Here is a 20,662-nt window from a genome sequence, read left to right as displayed (position 1 = left end):
CTTTTGTTCCTTATTAACAAAATATGCCTTTTGGTATCCCAAAGTGATAAATTCATAGCGTATGCTACCATTTTTATAATGAAAAGCATTGTGGATTATTTCGTTTAGACGGTTTTTCAATTTCACATGGGGAATGGTTGTATACAAGGTTGAAAAATCAAAAGTTTTGATAGAACTAATTTCAGAAAAAGACCGAAATTTAAAATTATCCAGAAGTTCTTTAGAGTTTTTAAGAATCCACATATCGTTATTATATAAAATATAGCAATATCATTGAATTCATCAAATTTGCATTCCATTAATTTTGCTACCTGCTATTTATTGAATGTGTACATCTATAGATGATAAAACGTGCGTTTATGTTTCATTTAATCAACATTTAAATTTTCTCGTACAACTTGCTTGTTATTAAATTACGCAATTTATGAAAATTATACAGCACACGTTTGTCGTGTTAAATGTCACCGTCTTTTAAACAAATAGTCATTACTTAAGCTTTATATTGCGAAATCTTCCTTTTTTCACAACAATGTTAATATTCGTCTAAAATTTCCCACAATGCAACTCGTTGATCTAAGACAGTATCGCTATTTCATATAAGAAACGTTTTTATCGATTTGCTTCTTCCATACACTGATTGATATGAAGTACAAATTATTAGATATCAACTCACAAACTGTAGTCATGTTAAACAGATGTAATGGAAAAAACTAACGGCCTAATTCATAATAAAACAATTTTCGAAAAACAAATTTTCAAACTGAAGGAGACACATTCCTCAATTTACAACAATACTTAACGATTAAAAGATTAAACACATCAAACGACTATAAAACAAAAGTGATATTCCCGAGTTGATTCAGGCATTTTCAAACGTTTTCTGTCCTATGATTGTCCGTTTAAATGTTTTCGGTTTATTAGCGAAAACCTAAGCGACAAACAAGTAAACAGTTTTGTTGTAATGTTTTATTGATGGATTCTAGTTTATATAAATGAAACAAACAAAAGTAATGCATCTTGTTCTGCTTACATAATTCAGACTATTAAATTGAGTTCGTATATTACATATGAACATGTTTCAACAGCTTGTAGATACATTATATAGGTATCTTGATGTTTTAAATCGCAATAGATTTACATCAAAATTTAGTTTTAAGTCATCCATTTGAAAAAACAATATACGGTTTTGATTTGATTTTATTCTTTTCATTCATTAAGCTGCTCTTTTCCGTGTAAAACATTCTATATACCTCAAAAATAGCTTTAACAACCCGTTGCTTATGTATAAACGATGTATATAAATAAAAATACAATATTAAAATTGACTATTGTGAATAGAAATCAACTACGAACGTACAAAATAAAAGTAGAAAAATCTAAATTTTAAGGAAAATTCAAAACAAAAAGTCTTATATCAAATTGCAAAATCAAAAGCTACCACACATCAAATATATAGAAAGGGAATGTCATTTTTCTCACATGGTACATGAAAAAGACAATAAATATATCTTACAATAAAAAGATAAATGAGATAAATATCTATAGGTCACCGCACGGCTTTCAGCAAAGCAAAGAGTCCATCACCCTCATTCAGTTAAAAAAAAAAGTCCATAACTCTCATTCAGCTAAAAATTAGACCCGGCATGACACACGTAAAACATTTCAAACGTGTAAAAAGCCTTATCAAAAATCAAAGCAATGAACAAAAACAAATATATAGCAACACAACAAAATCTATTGAATTACAGGCTCTTTACTTTGTATGGGCAAATGTAGAAGGAGGCGCTAACAAAATGTAATACATGTAATATTAAAGACACCTTTTACACCAAAGTTGCTGATTTGACAAACGATATATATGCAATTAAAAATTATCAAAATCGATAAATGTAAATAAAAGACTACACAAAAGTAAAATATATGTATTCAGATGAAAAATGAAAGTTCAATACAGTCGCACCTCATTAGGTCGACCATGGTTTTGTCAACTCTGATAAGTCGGAGAAATTGCTTGGTCCATGCAAAATTCTCTTTTAATCAATGCATTTCAACCTAATAGGTATGATGATTCTACCATAGATAATTTGAATACTTGAAAATTACACATCGAACGAATAGGAAACAACTGTCAAATTTCCGACTAACAAAAAACATTTCCTCATATAGAAAATAGTGCATTTAACCTTATCTCTAAGCTAGCTAAACTTCATAATTGTGTGACAGTCGCATTGCATTCCATTATTTTAATATAAAAATGTGTAGGCGAAACAACTAAACATAATAGGTGAGACATAGAAAATAAGATGCCGCAGTAACCGTAGAATTTTATCCTATTCACTCATATTTAAAATAGAGCAATACTAAATTATTGTCCTTCATGATGAGTCTATATGATACCCCCATGAAAACTGTTATATTGATCTTTACCAGACATAACCTTCGATTCTCCCTCTTAAAAAGCAAAACAAAAAACCATAAGAGAGTTTTAAAACTTAAAAGTTTCATACGGCCTTATTCGATTTGTTTATCAAACATTGAAAACATGTAGAGCACATATTTTGTATAATGAACTTATAAATAAAATACAAATGAATGTATTATTGAACTTAACTTCTAATAACATATTGATAAAATGCTTTTATAAAACTGTCGTTATGAAACAAGACATTGATTGAATTTTGCACTTTCACTAGGTCACAAACGTTGAACATATGAAGAAATTTAAATGATAAAGATTTAATTGACAAAATAAAATGAATATAACTTCAGTTTAAAACAATATGAAGTTTTAAATTGACAAGTACCTGTAAATGTTGATTATTACATTTACAGATCTCAATTAATAATTTCCGCTTGTTCATATTCACACTCCACGAACGACATTACAAGAGTTTTACTCATATATCAAAACAGCCATAGGAGAGTGAAGTGAGACAACGAATGCAATCGTTACTGCATAATTTTGACGTTCACAATAAAATATTGCTTGACGACACTATTAAACTCCCCGGCAGTTCCAGTTCCGATCCGCATTCGTGTCCGCATACTACTGTACATTGATGGAGTAAAGGAAAATAGTTCCGGAACTGAAACGATCACTGTACGGACTTTGGACATGTATATGTCTGAACTAAATAGCAATGTTTGTTTGCGGTATTAAATCCGTCGTCTGATCTAGTATTGTATCGATAATGTTACATTGCTAATTTTGACATTGTAAATATTAAACAAAGGTACCAGGATTATAATTTAATACGCCAGACGCGCGTTGGCATGGCTTACTTGATTGTTTTTACCTTTTTGATATTGATGTTGATTCCATATAAATCTTTTGTTTTACACTTTGTGATATTTCGATTTAAAAAGGCTAAATTACATGTAACCTACATATAACAAAACACATGTTATTGATAAGCATACGACTTTTTATTACTGAAAAGTACAGAAGATATTGATTAAACAAATCCACGTGTCAGGCAATAGAAAATGAAAGCAAACTGTCGCCATGAAACACAACAATGATTTCAAATCTTGAGTATGTATGTAACTGGAAGCATCTTTGTTTCAAAGGACAAGAAAAAGACAAAAGTTGATCATAGAAAGTTGAAAATGATTTCAACAAGAACATTTTTATTTCTTGTACTGGTATTATGTGATTATGGTTTGTGTGAAAAAAGGTTAGTATCTGCATGCATCAGTTAAAAAATGCACCCGTTCTTAATTGTTTTATTCATTTTGAAGTGATGTAGCTTATCTTACTGTAATCCAATTTAATAGTGCTGCAAGTCTTAGTTACAACAATTTCAAACATATATCATTTTTTTTTCTTCAAAATTATAGAATGATAGTTCAACATAATATTTGTTCCGTCAGTAATGATTGAGTCCAAAATTCGTTTTATCACATGTCACTATTGTTAGACAAATTTCTACGATTACCAGTATATTTGTATAGTTCTAAGCATTTTGTCCAACATCTGAACTTGTGATAATATTCCCTGAACATTTTTGTACAGGATTGTTGTTAAAACTCTTAAAATATAAATATTTCTATAATTCTACACGTAATAACAATTAACCACTTCATGATATCAATTACCAAAAGTGTTGTATAGTCTGATTATAACCACAGAATTTACTTTGCTGTTCAGATACTAGTGAAGAAATAAAGAAACAAGAGTAGACACCATTTGACCAACTGTGCTTACAGTACTTGTGCAACAGTTGTGATTGATGTCCATATTACATTGTAGTATGATAATATTTACAGCATCGACAGAATTATCATCTTTGGTCGTCAATGCCTCTCATTTCATAATAAATTGCATTTGTTATTTAGGTTGTATGATTTTCTAAAAACGACTTTTTTGTTATTAATGGAGTAGAATGTTGAAAAAAAACAAATGACAAAGACAATTGCTGAATAAAGTGCAAGTTCTTTTTTAATGTTTTAAATAAAAAAATAGTATGGTGTTTGAGTGAATTAAAAAAGATATTTCTTATTTATTTCCAGTACATTAAAAAGCACTTTATCACACAATGAGTGGCAGATCCAGAAATTTTCATAAGTTAGGGCCCACTGACTGCCTAAGAGGGGGTCCAGCTCACTCATGCTTCAGTGATTCCCTATATAATCCACCAATTTTGTTTCCATAAAAAGGAGGGGGACTGGGCCACCTGCCCCCCTAAATCCACCTCTGACAATACCATGAAAATAAATTTGCTGTATCTATTTGTTGTATTTTGTTTTCATTGTGTATTTCTGACATAAAACCCTCATTTTTACTATATATATCATCAAGAATTACAAAAATACAGTTTGAACACTTATATTATTCTAAAAATTGCATTTTAATGATAAAACCAAAGGTAAGGAAAAAACTATCAAGTGTACCTTAATTTGATTCTGAAAAATAATCATTACATTGAATGCTTATAATTATCAGAATAATGAGATATGGTATGATTTCTACCTAGATTTATATCCACTACAGTTCAAATATTGTGCATTCAATTAGTAGGTCACCTTTCAACCTTCAACAATGAGCAAAATCCATAGCCTATAATAAGTTTTAAAAGGCTTTAACATGGCAAAAAAACATTGTTAATCTAACTGATATTTCTATATATAACTGAATGCTCAATTGTTATGATGGTGAAAATAAGTGGCATTACAGTTTATTATGTTTATGCTATGGACACAAACATCACCCAGGAGTTTTCCAAATGCCTACTTTGGGCAGTCAAAAGACAAGTAGGAATATCTGTTTATTTTCGATTTTTGGGTTTGAATGTCGCTCTCGTACTTTCGCCTATCTTTAAATTGTAAATTAAACAACTATTATTTTAAATGTACATCTCAAACCAATCACGTTTACATAGAAGGCTTGATTAACAAACAAAGGTAACTTTTTAAGGCTTGTGATGAGTTAATTATTAATAAATGAAAGTGTTGATCCGTGTACAAACACCGTTAAAAACATCTCTAATCAGTTGCATAGGGTTCACCACATATCACTTTGATGTTGTTCTTGTTTTGAAATATGATCTGGTCAACAATTTTAGACGAAAGACGGTTTGACTTTCTATTTTTTGTTACAAGTAGTGTACATGAAACATTCCCTCGGAAGGAAGGACGTTGCTGGTAATAGTAACCTCATGATAAACATGTTTAATTTGTTTATTGACTTTATTTAGTATTACGAAGGGGATATTTCAACGGGACTAAAGTAAGTGGAAATGTGATGAGAATTATCTCATGACAAGATGTATAACAGGCAAACGAGTATCCGAGTACTAAAACTGTACTCGAGTACTCGGCCTTCCGAGCGAGTACCCGAGTACTCGAGTACTCGTTGCCATCCCTAAAATATACAATTAGAATTACCAACTGTAAACACAATTTATTCCCCGGTATTGCTCGTTTCAAGAATATTCTTTAATACTTTAACGTTTTGTTTAATGTGCTAATGTCTCTTGATGATGCATACAATGTCAATTTAAACTTTAAAGGAATGACATGTTTAATATTAATAGAAATTAAAATGCACATTATGTAAAATGAACTAATTGCTTGTTTTAATTCGACATGATACTCCGGCCTTTGAATGTACACACGGCAAGTCAATCCAGGTTGAGGTGGACCACTAGTGCATACAGCAGCTACTTACCTGCTTTTAAATTCAAGTATTATATTTAAGTCTCAATAGACAGTAAATACGATATCCAAATAGATTTATGCCAATGAGGTATTAGTTGTGAGTTTGAACTTAACCCGCGGAAAATTACTTAATGAATATCAACTTATTATGCTCTGGCTAATTACACTGCTTGTAAAGTAATTTTGAGAGCTTTGTCTTTTCAAAATCGTACAATGCATCTGAACTACTTTACATTATTGGTGAAGGGCCAACCATCGGGGACGGGATATACTCGCCGCGTAGAAAACCCATTAGTGGTCATTAGTTCAATATTGCCCTGACGTGTAACGGATGATTTGCCAGACAAACATGGTCAATGAGCTGGTCAACAAATAGTATCTGACAACATAACGTGGCAGAAATACAGTACAAATTAATGCAAGAACACTCAGGACAGAAATAAATAAATAAATTATAAAACAGATATTCCATAATGGTCAACCACATGTACAACAGGATCTGCTCACCCTTCCAGAGCACCCGAGATCACCCCCATGTTTTCAGTCGGGTTAGTGTTGCTCAATCTTCACTTTTCTATGTTGTGTTTAATAAACAACCAACGTCATTTCTAAAAAAGACAAAGACCATTAATGGTCAATCTTTACTTTTCTATGTTGTGTTTTGTGTTCTATTGTTTGACCATTAATGGTCTTTGTCTTTTTTTAAAATGACGTTGGTTGTTTATTTTCGACATATAAGTTTGAATTACTATTTGGTATTCCCTCTTTTTATAAAATTTTCTAAGGGAGTTGCTTTGATATATGACTTGGTTTCGCTCGTGCATGTTCACACTTTACGGACTTCATTGTTATGGGTATGCATACAACACATACACTGCTCCAACAGAGCCCTGGAAATGACAATGCTAAACAATTCGAACAAACAAATAACGCCCTGGCCAATGACAAAACAATAAACGGGAAAATGAGATGCGAAAAAAAAAACCCCGACGATAACCAATGAAAAACAGGCTATTTTTTAATTGTACAATTATGCTACTTTATCGTCAATGTCATACAAAAAAATGTTTCAGCTCTTTTGATATAACGAAATTTATAAGCTGTCATTTTTCATTGTTATATCTTTAACAACTCTGCTTTCATTCTAACTTTACATACTCTGTACATACTTTATGAGTTACATCTTTTCAAGTTTGTTATACAGCAGTATTCTGCTCTTTCCTGAGTTAGAAGTGATCAATGTCTTAGAAAATTTGTCATAACTTAAGCCATTAAATTCGTTAGAACGGCCAGATGCTGGTGACATTATAACTTTAAAGTTGTGTCCATCACTATCCGCCTGCCATATTAAATAGTCAGCACGAAAAATAATATTGCCAACGTCATCACTGGTTATATCGTCAGGATGGAATGGAAAATTGATAAATTTAGATATTGAATTGTTTGTGAGGTCAATACATGACACGCTGCTTTTTGCGTAGAAATAGGAGTCAACACATAAGATTTTGTCACTATTCAAAAAATGAAGTATACCAACATTCTGAACATCAATACTGCTCTGTACTTGACCTGACAGATCTATTAAACGTATTGCATCTGTACAAGCAACGTACAATATATTCGATCTACATTCGATTCCTCCTGTCATTTCAATTGGTATACTAACACGGACTTCCCCGATATCAATCGTAGGTTTAGTGGTAGCAGTATTTATCAAATTACAGACGGTATTTGTAATTGCTACCATGGAATCATTTATACGGGCTATTTTACTGTAAATGTTTATGCTTGAAATTATGTGTTTATTCTCCAAAACACCACTGACGTTGTTATAAGTTGCCAAAACAGAGTTTTTGTCATTAAAGACCGTCATGTCTGACGTCAACACGGCTATAGTGTTGGTATTTACACATTTGATATCAATTAATCTGTGATTTAAATGAGACCAACAGTGGTTGAACTTATAACTTCTTAAAATTCCATTTTTACAAATAAAACAATGAGATGTTTTATCCAATCGATGTCTGTTTTCACATATGTCACACAGGAATATCTTACACGTTCCACAATAACATGATATTTGACTTTCATCTTCGTTGTCACATTGCTGACATCTACAAAGTATATATGATACTTTAGTCATGTTAAATCAATTTATGTATATTATTACGATATTACAATTAAAGAGTAAATACTTTTCAGAGATTTTCATATATGTCGAGAGCTAATAACTTGATGAATAAACCTAATGCGACTATTTATCGACAGCAAAGGAGTTTTAGTAACTTTTGTTATTCAAATATCAAATATGTTTTCTAATATGACGTGCTTCCTTCTCTTTGTAAACAAAACTGCGATACAATTCTCAATTTTTTCTTTACCTTGCTCAAGCTCAGTGTTGTACATAATGATTGCTGTTACTATATTTGCATGCATCGTAACCTATATGCAAACATTATATCGATTTCGTTGTGTTGTGAAATTGAAAATAAAAAAACCCTACATAACCGGTATTACTTTTCTAATGCGCAACAAAAGGAATTAATTTACTAGAGCTTATAACATGTATAAAATCAAAATAATTAAAAAAAATTATGAATGTTCTTTGGCGCATTAACATGACTTTATACGATCCAATTCCGTCACAACTATGCTGCAATCATCAACTACTGAGAGAACGAAAATTTACAAAGGCCAATATATAATAGAAAGAGGACCTTTTACGTTAAAACTTACTTTATAACCGCTTTCATTTCAACATTTAGAAAACCTAAAAACAAAAAAAAGCATATAATTGAATAGTTTTTTTTTATATAAGATTGTGATACACAGACTCGATAGTTTAAAACAAATATTATTATTAAAAAATTACTGGTATAATACAGAGGAAGTTAAATATAAAAAAACAAAACAAATATGAAATATTATTTTTTTTATAAAGAAATTGAAATTCACCAACAGTTTTGCGTTTTAATACCTTTAGAAACATGTTAACGGAAGTTTAACGCTGATTGTCGTCGTCAACTTATTATAGCTGACTAATTTTCGATTTTCAATGTCGTAAACAATCACAAAAAAATATCAGATTCATTATACAATCATATTTTCTTGGAATTGATATGTCATGATCAAGATAATCATTATGATAATTACGATAAGAACCAATACAACAACATAGAAAATAGGTTGTCATGCAATGACCATTTTAAATTGTCAATGTGCTATCGAAGCTCATGTCACTATGCTTTAAATGTCATTAAGAATCATCACTACCCACCTAAGTCTTCTCCATAAGTCTTTTCTGTAAAAGTGATATCTTCCTATACGAACAAATAAGTATTACTTAATTAACCTGCATTTTGTCTCATGATACATGTGATTTTGTTCCTTTTCAAAATACATCAAATAACACGAATGGTTCATCTATCAATACTTTCAAATAACTATAAGATATAGAATATTTCTATTATCAGAAATGCCTTAAGATGAAAAATATGTTTTAATGACGAACATTGCAAACACATATTGCACAGTGAACGATAGAAAGGTTCATTCACCTATCAATTTTCAAATGTTTCTTTTAACATAGGTTCTATTAAAGACGCAAACGTGTAATCGAATAAACTTTTGTTTTACCTTTCATGAAAAGATAGAAAAGGTCGTTTACTTTCAATCATGTTCATTCAATAACTTATTGTTTGTTATTCAACAAAACTCAAAGATTATGTCTATAATTTAAAACTTGTTAATTTGTCAGACATTAGAATAATGTTTTTATTCATTAAATTAATTAATTAATTATGACATTTTCTGTAACAGTTACTTTAACTTACAAACATATAAAAAAAAATACAAGGTATCTTTATATTAGGCATTGGTTTTTGTCATCAATAAAACGGTATGACAAAGACTTAAGGCATAAAATCTTCCGATTAACTTCTCAAAATAAACAAAGTAATAAGTGTTTCATCATAGATAACATGAAAAAATATGTTTCGCCAAACTCGCGTTTTGTATACAGAAGACTCGTAAGTGACGCTCGAGTAAAAAAAGTTAAGAGGCCAAATAAAGTTCGTAGTTGAAGACAAAAGGGATTTTGATTGTCATAAAAATAAATCGAAGAAGATTTTATTAACAAAATGTATTTCACTTGACCGGGCGGGACTTATAATAGACCTGACCATATAAACATATAATGTCAGCACTGACATAATGACAACAGAGCTAATGATACCTTCGAGGATTGATTGCCCACCGGCAGAGGTATCGACCCAAATGTTGTAAAAAATGAATCAAAAACGCATATACGTCGAAGCGCTTCTCTGGATTTAACTTTATAAACATTTTCTTTCTTTTACCTTTATATATCCTGAATGCATTTTTTATATTTTACCTTTTGGAAAAAAATTGAGTTATATCAATATTTTAAATTGCTTTCAAATTTTAGATTTTTTTACGTATATATACAGTACATCACACAATCAGTAGTTTAGAATAACTCTTTGGCGACAATTATAGGTTACTAGAAATAAGTATTATCTATAATAAAGGCAATCATCCTTATCACACTCATCTTCAAATTGATTGTCCTTATAACTTTAAACGTAGGCTCCGCCCGATCAGAAACAAAAATGTCGGTTATCACATCAAAAACAGACTTATTAAGAAGGGATATCGCTACGTACGATACTACTGTCAGGTCGTTAAAGATTGCATATTTTGGCTTTTATATTGATTAAATTTGCCATGTGATTATGGACTTTCCAAATTGATTTTCCTCTGAGTTCAGTATGTTTGTGATTTTACTTTTTATAGGGTATTTGCATCGGAAATAAACAGAATTATTCTAAAACCAGTTGTTGGCATGATACGGGTTATTTTCTTCTCATATGTTTTATGATTGTATAATACTGAACCCCTAACAGCAAAAATTTTGCCTGATATTCCTATGAGAAAGACATAATCTTTCAATTAGTTTAAGGGAGGTCTGAAGCTGGTGGTCTGTCAACAAATGCTAGTAGTCCTTGTTAATAAATGTATCATTGTCAATTGTTGAGTTCCTTTTGTAACCTATTCTGACATCTAACTAAGACTTCTTTTAAATTGAGTTTTACTGTGCGTATTGTTGTGGGTTTTTTCTTTCTACATTGGCTAGAGGCATAGGGGGAGATTGAGATCTCAAAAAACATGTTTAACCCCGTCGCATTTTTGCGCCTGTCCTGACCTCTGGCCTTTGTTAGTCTTGTTTGAGTTTTTAATTTATTTGAGTTTATTTTATATATTTCGGAGTCTAGTATGACGTCTTTAATCACTGACCTAGTATACATTTGTGATTAGGACGCAGTTCCGGGTGTGGGATTTTCTCGCAGCATTAAAGACTCATTGGTGACCTTCAGCTGTTACATGCTCTTCGGTCGAGTTCTTGTCTATTTGACACATTCCCCATTTCCACTTTTAATTTTAGATAATATGCGTTCTGGTTACTGTAAAATCAGAAATTATTGCATGCATTTATTATTGCTTATTTTGTCATTGTAGACTAAAATGCGATTTGAATTTTTTCGACATTGCGAAAAATCCTGTTTAACTCATATATAAAAAAATACAAATGCGAGTTTAAATTATTTCAATTATAACCCTGTCAAATTTTTCGCAATAATTAAAACAACGCAATAATTTCTGAATTTACAGTACTAGTAAATACTGAGCGATGGAATTCAGTTAATCATATTCATGTTTTTTTATCTGTTATGAATAGTTGTTTCATTAGCAAGCTTACCTCATCTTTTTATCTATATATTACGCATGTATAGTTCAATATTTCATGGATTGAATTACTAATGGAACATTTCTTCTGATAATGTAAAATATTAGGGATGAGCGAAAGTTTTCACTGTTTAGATGTTTTCTGTTCACTGAAGGAAACTTGATATCAAGTTCATAAATAAATCCAAAAACAAAGATATCGACAATATGGGACTCACATTCTACTTCATTCTTTTTATTTATGTTATTGTGATGACTTACCTTTTTACATATAGTATCTTTCAACTTCTCAAAATTGTTTGTTCTTTTCCTTTTTTCGTTGTCAAGGCTTTTAAGTTTTGCTGTCCATTCCTTCGTGTTTAATTTTTTGGATTGCGAACAACTAAGGTGCCTCAGAAGCCACTTTGAAATATTTAAGCATTAATTTATGACAATATTAAGTGTTTTACCATTGTCAGACATAATATTTGATATTAATACATTGAAACATTTCAATGAGAAATCAATCTGAAAGCACACAAAATACTCGACATAAAACTCAGCATGAAGTTTCAAAATTATTTTCCAATTATTTAATAATTATATGTAAAATGGAACTAACATAAAAACTCTATATTATACATCAAACAGAGACTTCAATTTTTTACAATCAAACTCGTTTTATGACAAAAATGCTAGGATTCATATATGACACGCTTGTAAACTTTAGCGGTTTCTAACCTGAGATAGTAGTTTCCATTAAGATTTGCAGTAAACTAGATTACTTTATTTCGAATATACACTTTAATTTTTAAGTTTTTGTGTTGATATGTATTTGAATCCAAGTATTTTAACATAAAAATAACTGAAACGGATAAGAGTGTCTACTCATCTTTCTCTCATTTCTGGCAAGACACATGCGAACGCAATGTGTATGTCGGTTTAAAAAAATATCTCTCAATACAATATAGTTCTGCCGTTTTCTAACACTTATAATGTTAATGTATATGTAAAACAAACTCATAATTTTACACGGATTATAATTTAAATCGAGAAGGGAAAATACATTCAAGTACTATTTTTGTGTTGTAGAAAATCAACAAATACCCCTCGAACAAACATTGTCGGCATCGGTTTCGTCTCAGTCGACAAGGGTAACAATCTGCTCTGTCATCCTCTCAGCTATTTGGTTATTCATACATTCACTTATGGTTATGACCTGTTATCTTATTCTTGCATGGAAAGATTCATATCGTATCAAAATGCAAAAAGTGTGATACTAAAACTTTTCAAAACAGATCTAACCCATTCAAATATTTACACTAAATATTAAGTTCTTTACCCACACCATTTTGCACTGGCTCAGTCGAAAGAGTAATTCTTGGATTATTTATTCATTTTATAATATTAACCATTTACTTTTCACCAGCAATAAAATAACAAAAATGAAAGAACGACATGTTTTGTCTATGCAGTATTTGTGAAATACAACACATATTGTCTTTTGACATTTGAGAAATAATATTATAAAATTATCACGTGAAAATATCGGTTTCTATTTTATTGAAAAATCTCGTGTTTTTTTGTTGCAACCAATGTAAAATGAATCATACGATGCGATGTTAGCTACAAGACTGAGTGGCTAAAAATAAATTTTACAAACGTAAGAAATTGTCTTACATGAACTACGCTGTATATTAAAGGAAAGTGTCCTAAGAACAAGTAGAAGTCCTAATTTTTAGTTTGGTGACGGTTAAAGACTTAATGAATAACGAACAAAATGTAGAATTGTTCTAAGAAGGATATTGGGTTTTATCATTAAACAGTTACAACTGATTTGCTTTGAAGTTTTGTGATTTACCTATCTCTTAAAACTGACAAAAGTATCATTGAAGTAAGTATACATTAAGGAATTAAGGGCTGCAAATGTAATATCTTGTATAAAAAATGTGGTGCACACTGAATAACGCGCGTAGCGAATTATTTAACAGTGTGCACCACATTTTTTATTTTATTTCGAATAGACAGAAAAAATATTACAGTCATTTCTTATAATTTAATTCTAAATTCAATTTTAAACCGTAGAAAACCATAAAAAAACGTTCATGACGTCACGGTCACATGACTAAATTATGTCTATAGGATGATAACAAAATAACGCCAGCCAATCAGAAGACGCATTACATCCAAAATTAAATTATTACACAATGAACAGTTTTATTTAATTGCTATCAATAATTGTAGTAAAGGCAAATGTAGATGTGACTGATAAATATTTTCCTAAGAAAACAACATAGAATGTGCTTCACTGTAAAACAAAATTATGTTTAACATATATCAATACTTTTTTAAGGTAGAGACCGACTTCATTGAGCCGCATCTCCACTGAAACCGTACAAAGTCGGAAATATTTGTGAGATGACGAATAAATGAAGTGTATTGTATTTCCTAAATTTGTCTTTGAAACAATCTTTTTTTTTTAACAAAAAACCCCAATGTTTAAGAAACTAACACAAATTCGGAGACCGTGATAGATCCGTATGTAATACGCTTTCGCGTATGCGCAGTTGACGGACTATCTCAGAAATTTCAAAACTCTAGGTTTCAACACTTGCCCAATTGTACCGCAATTGCGTGGCCAACTTCTAGTAACACTAGTATATATAAGAACCGTATCATTATTTTGCAGTTGTTAATTTTAAATCAAGTGAAATGTCGTGATTTATTAGAAACAACGATGCCATATCATAGAGCAAAAATTGGTATCCCTCTACTTTCAAACCTATTACGATTATTTAAATATTAGCAGACTTCAGTTGTATTACCCTATTGCATAACAGGAGTGTTAACGTAAAATGCAAAATTTTTGCAAGAATAAAAAAGTGAATGCATGTAGAATTACCTTCTGTTCAATGTCTTTAATACTTTCTTTGTATTTTTTTATCTGATGCTCGACCAATGGAATTTCACCAAGTTTCTGTAGTGCTACCTTCTTGTCAACCAGAATATGATTGACTTCTTGACTGGACGTTTTAGATGATCCTACAATAAAGTTTCATATTCTATAGAATACGGCAATACGAATTATTTTAATAAAAATAATATATTTGGTGTTAAAAGCGCATTTTTATTGTTTATATTACTTTAAATGACACATTGTGGAGGTGACCTAATTCATTTTTCAGTTTTAGGTAAGCACCAATTACTTTGATAGAAAAAATAAATTAACCAGTTTAATTACACCGCGTGCATTAAGGTACCGTTTATATCACTTCTATATTGTCTAGCTTTTTTTTTAGCGATTTTTCAAAGAATTTAAAGTAACTTATTATAAAAGTGTTTGGTACATTGTCAAACCAGGCAAAGTCAAGGTTTATAATGATTTTGAGAAGTAAAAACCTGCTCTAGAGCTTTGTCTAGAAATACTTGATGTAATTTTATTGTCTTTTCAAATTTCGATTTGGTTCCCGTCGATGCATGGTATATAGGAAAAGATTGTACCTGATATTTATTGCACACATGATACTATAACAATATACCTTGGTTGATGGTGGTTTCAATGTCCTTCTTCAAATTCGGAATACATTCAGTCGTTACAGAAATGGTATCTGCCTCACTTAATTGTGTCTGATTTAAAATGTGGTTTACATTCAGCTCACCGTATTTTGACAACATTTCGCATATTACCTTCCGTTCCACTGTGAAAAATCAAAGCCATAATTTTAAGATACAAATACATTCATAACAAAAATTGAATTGAATCAGGAAAGAAACATGTATGCATTTTTCTAAGAGGGAATGATTGAAACGGTTTGATTTTTAAGTTTTGATTTGGTCCTCCGTAATAAATCTAACTAATATATATATGACATGTTTTCAATTTGAATATATATATATATATATATATATATATGATATGTATAGAGAATTACTGGCATAAATATATTCCATTTATAAAGTACTTATAATTCGTCTTTTCAGAATCTAAAGGACTATGGGTAATCTCATTGTTCGTACACCAAAATGAAAATAGCGTTACGCCATTGGGTGGATTTCCAATTTTTTAAACATTCTGAACCAATCACAACGTCAGTTTTGGTGTACGCTTTTAAAAATATTACCCTGAATGCATTAGATTCTAAAACGGTCAAATTGTGAAACACGATAAGTTTATATACTCACCTTAGGTTGGAAATATTAATATAGTGGGAAAACCAGTTCTTGAAAAATTCCTTCTTAAAACTCATTTTGAAATGATAACTCTATTCTAATTTTCTAAATTGTACATTGATCATTCAATACAAGTAACATTTACAAGGCTTAAATGTATCATTTATTAATTTGAATTTCGATAGAAAACATTTGAAATTCAAAATACAAAACAGGAAAAATGTGGAATACTGTCAGCAATAAAACAGTAAGAGAAATATTATACAAAATGATAACAATAATGTAAAATATATAACGAAGATAGTAGTGTCTTGTCTGTGTCACAAAAACGTATATTGGATGTTAATAAAAAGAACAAATGCATCGTCATTTATATCTGTTTGCATTTCCTCTAATTTTATTATTGGTAGCCAGGGTGTTGTGTTTACTTATTTATCAAATAATTTATGAATACACATGGTATCGTCTTGAAAATTGGGGGTTGCATTGTATTGATATGACAAGAAATACAAATAAATTTGAAAAATATAAGTGTCAGTCGGAGGAAAAATATACTTTTCTAGCTAAAATAGGTTTTTACTTTTTCCAGAATCTTAAAGCAGAAATTAATTATCAAACAAACATTATTTTATTAAAATTGTTAACAATACATACCTTCAGTGACGGGTGATGCTATTGTTATGTTAACATTCATCGTACTATCAACAGACAAATCTACATTTCCAGCCTTAACTATTCTTTCTATCAGACACATGATAGCATAACGTAATAATTCTACACTTTCAAAAATGTGTCTGCTAGACTGAACATGTAGAAGCAAACATTTTTTCTCCGCATCAATAACTTTAAACTGGTTTTCATCTTGTATATTTTCTGCGTTCATTATCTGCTCTAATGCTTTATCTTCATCAAGCACTATGGACTCGGCTTCACATGTCAAGGAAAGGGCTGATAATAGTAAACAAAAAAATAGCAGTATAATATTTGGTATATCATTTATATTCACTAGTAGTCCGTTCACAAACGGTTTACCGTGTACATACATATGATAACAACATCAAGTCTTTATCCATCCTTTATATACGATTTAAGATAATTGTATACAAGTGTGACACTTGCTAGTATCGATGCATTTCAATGAAAGTAGTAGATAATCAAACTTAAATAATGGTTGCTAAATTCGCCTTTTCGTATCTTGTGAACAAATTTAATGGTTAAAATAAGATGGCATAATAAATCAAGGGGGTGTAATACTTAAGTATACAGTCATAAAACTTTGCATAGAACGATTGGAGTTTACACATTCTGATCGTCCTTACATATATGCTCTCATGATGAAACGCTTGTTTTGAAATCTATGGTAAGAGCTGAATTGGATAAATTACATAGTTAAATACATTTAATTATAAATTAAGATCGATATAAGATACTGTCAGAGTGTAAATAAATACGTTGCAGGTGATTTACCAAAAAATTAAAAAAACAACGAACAATGACAGTACAAGTCTCAAGTGCCTGCAAATGTCTATGTAAAGCAATAAATCACATGTACTAATCATGCTAATGGGAGAAATAGCGTAAAATCTAACTAAATAGTTTTTTAAACAAAGTTACTGTAGTGGTTTGCCTTTCAGATATTCAAGTCAAAATTGACGTTTTCGTAACATAAAATAAAAATTAAAGTTCAAGATAAACAAATACACTTAAATATAAATCAGAACATTATTGAAGACATTTATTTCAAGCCGGAAGTCGTTGTAACAAGCTCTAACTTAATTGTACATGTATGTTAGTTGAAATGTTGAAAGATTGAAGAAAAAAAAAACACATATCTTTTCTTCTGCAGTTGAGAAAACATTCGTACTTACATTCAGATACAGTATTCGTTGAGCCAATTTCAATATCTGTAGAACGGATGCTCTTTTCTGAATCATGAATGTTAACCAAAGGATTTAAATTTTCCATCCGCTGGTTTGTTAAATTACCTTGTGAATTTATAAAAAGTACATCAATATTGTTCCTTCACGTCAAATGCTGCTCACATTAAGAAATACACAAAGATATACAAGTTTGATTTATTAATATGTTTACTCTATGCATGAGTATCACAAAATGGCTATATTGAGAAGATTAGACTAAAAAAATCTTACAGTAACTCAAGATTAATATCCACAGCATATTTTCTCGAAAATGTGGAAATTATCTTGTGTTTGAAAATGAATTTATCTGTTGAAATATAAGTTTATCACAAGAAACAATATTGTTACTCCGAAAAGACTCAATGCCAATTTTTTGGCGGGAAAACATTAAAACAATATTCTAAATTTCCCGGATGAGATCGAATCTTGGATAGAACACACCATTTCAGATACAGTATGTCTACCTTATATTTTGATAAGGTTTATCATCAGGTTAGTACTAACATGAGCAACACGACGAGTGCAACATGTGCAGCAGGATCTGCTTACCCTTTCGGATCAACTGAGATTACCTCCGGATCTGGTTGGATGTCATGTTGCTTAGTGTATATTTGTCTGTTTTGTGTTTTTTGCAACTTTTGTCTTTTGTCTTTTTGTCTTTTTGTCTTTTTATCTTTTTAGTATTTTGTCATTGCTTTGTCAGTTTGTTATCAACTTATTATTTTGAAATTTTATGCATTTTGCCACTTTCATGGGGAGACTCTAAAAGGAGAACATGGAGACAATATGAAACGTATATGTAGGACTCAAATCTATTGCAGATTCCTAATCAACGGCAAATATGACATTACAAAAGTCATGAAACTCAAATCTATGGCAGATTTTTGTTTTCTCCAAATCTATGGCAGATCTGGAGGCAAGAGTAAAATATAACGTCACAATTTAATAACGCCATATTATCTTTACCGCCGCTAATGATGGCAGTACCAATAGATTGGAACACAAATCAAGATGAAGGGATTACCCTGACAACAATTTGTGGGTGGTTTCAAGGAAAATGTAGACTTATTATCCGAAGAGGGACAAAATAAGCTGTACCAGTCGATGCCCGCGATGAATAAAAGCACCGCTATTTTCAGTACCGCATATTTTTAAAAAGGAGTTTAAAAAGTAGTTTACTGTTTACGACTGGCACAGTTTATAAAGTGCACGAAAAAATAACCGGATACAAATTTGATTTAAATCGTAAGCTAATAAAAAAGATGTATTAACGATGTCGCTGAAATAAATATTTGAAAATTATCAAACTGTTTATTTCTATTTGTTACTCTTTCATTTTTTTTAAAGCGGCATTCTTGTGTTTTAAAGGACTTAGTTTGGTTAATTAATGAGTTAAACAGGTACCATGCACAGATTATTTTTTTTTTATTTTTTTTACAGAGCATATGATTTTAACCTTGAAGTCTGTATTAAGATACTAGTATACGAATTCATCATTTATGATTAATTTTAGTTAATTGACCATTATGGAATGTTTATTTCACAAATGTTGATAAACATAGTGCCGTTGTAGAATATTTCCACTTGCTTAGACAAGTCATTGGTAGAAAATGTACTGCATTGGTTTTCGTTTGCACAAAATTTGCCATAGATTTTGAAACAACATAAATCCGCCATACTTTAGGAAATTACAAAACTTGCCATAGATTAGGTTTGGCAAGATTAGGTTTTATAAAATCTGCCATAGATTTGGGATGGCATGAAGTCATATTTACCATAGATTAGAAATCTGCCATAGATTTAGAACCCACTATAGATTTGAGTCCTACATATATTTTATAGTTATCATAGCAAATAAACTTTCTAACCTATCAACATGGCTTCCATTCTTTCTAATTTGTCATTCACTTTCTTATTCTGCTCAAACTGTTGTAATTGAATTGACTGTAAAATACTTTTTGATTCTGCTACTTCTTCATAGAGAGGTTTTAATTCTTTTAGGACATTCAGTGTCTGAAATAGTTTACAATAGATTAACAGCTGAAGAATCAATGAAATAGCTCTTTAAAAATAAACAAACGCCGTGTTTCGTCGTCCTCATCGTCGTCGTCCTCGTTATCAATACTATGACATATTTTCTATTTGTTGCTTTGACGATATTGATAAATATATTTCAGATGTTAAATTCAGTAAAAACATAATGATGGAAAATATTAGATTTTAGATATGAAACTTATTTATGTGAGTTTTAATTTCTTTAAGTGAGTGTAACAACATGGTCATACTTGCCTGGATGAGTTGATCATTTGATTTGTTCAGCGTTTCCTTCAAATCTTCTATCGAATAGCTTTTTATCTGAGAAATTTCTTTGGTGAACAGTTTGATACATGTGCTTCCAACTTCAGAAGCAAATCCAAGGGTTACTTCTTCCAGCGAGTCCCAGTACGTCTGAAAAATTGACTTTACAACTTGACCGTTTCCAACATGAGCAAGAAAGTTCCTTACGTCCTTAACTTTTTTCAGCCAAGCTGAATTCATTATCGATGGACAACAGTGCCGAACTATGTCATTAAAAAGTGAAATATCTAAACAGTCAACTGTTATAGAGCTTTTGGCCGAGAATTTGCATAAACAGTACTGATTGACTTTTGTGCCTAGAATGTTCTCGT

The sequence above is a fragment of the Mytilus galloprovincialis genome, chromosome 7, assembly GCF_965363235.1.
Source record: "Mytilus galloprovincialis chromosome 7, xbMytGall1.hap1.1, whole genome shotgun sequence".
Lineage (NCBI taxonomy): Eukaryota > Metazoa > Mollusca > Bivalvia > Mytilida > Mytilidae > Mytilus > Mytilus galloprovincialis.
Note: the sequence above shows the minus strand (reverse complement) of the source record.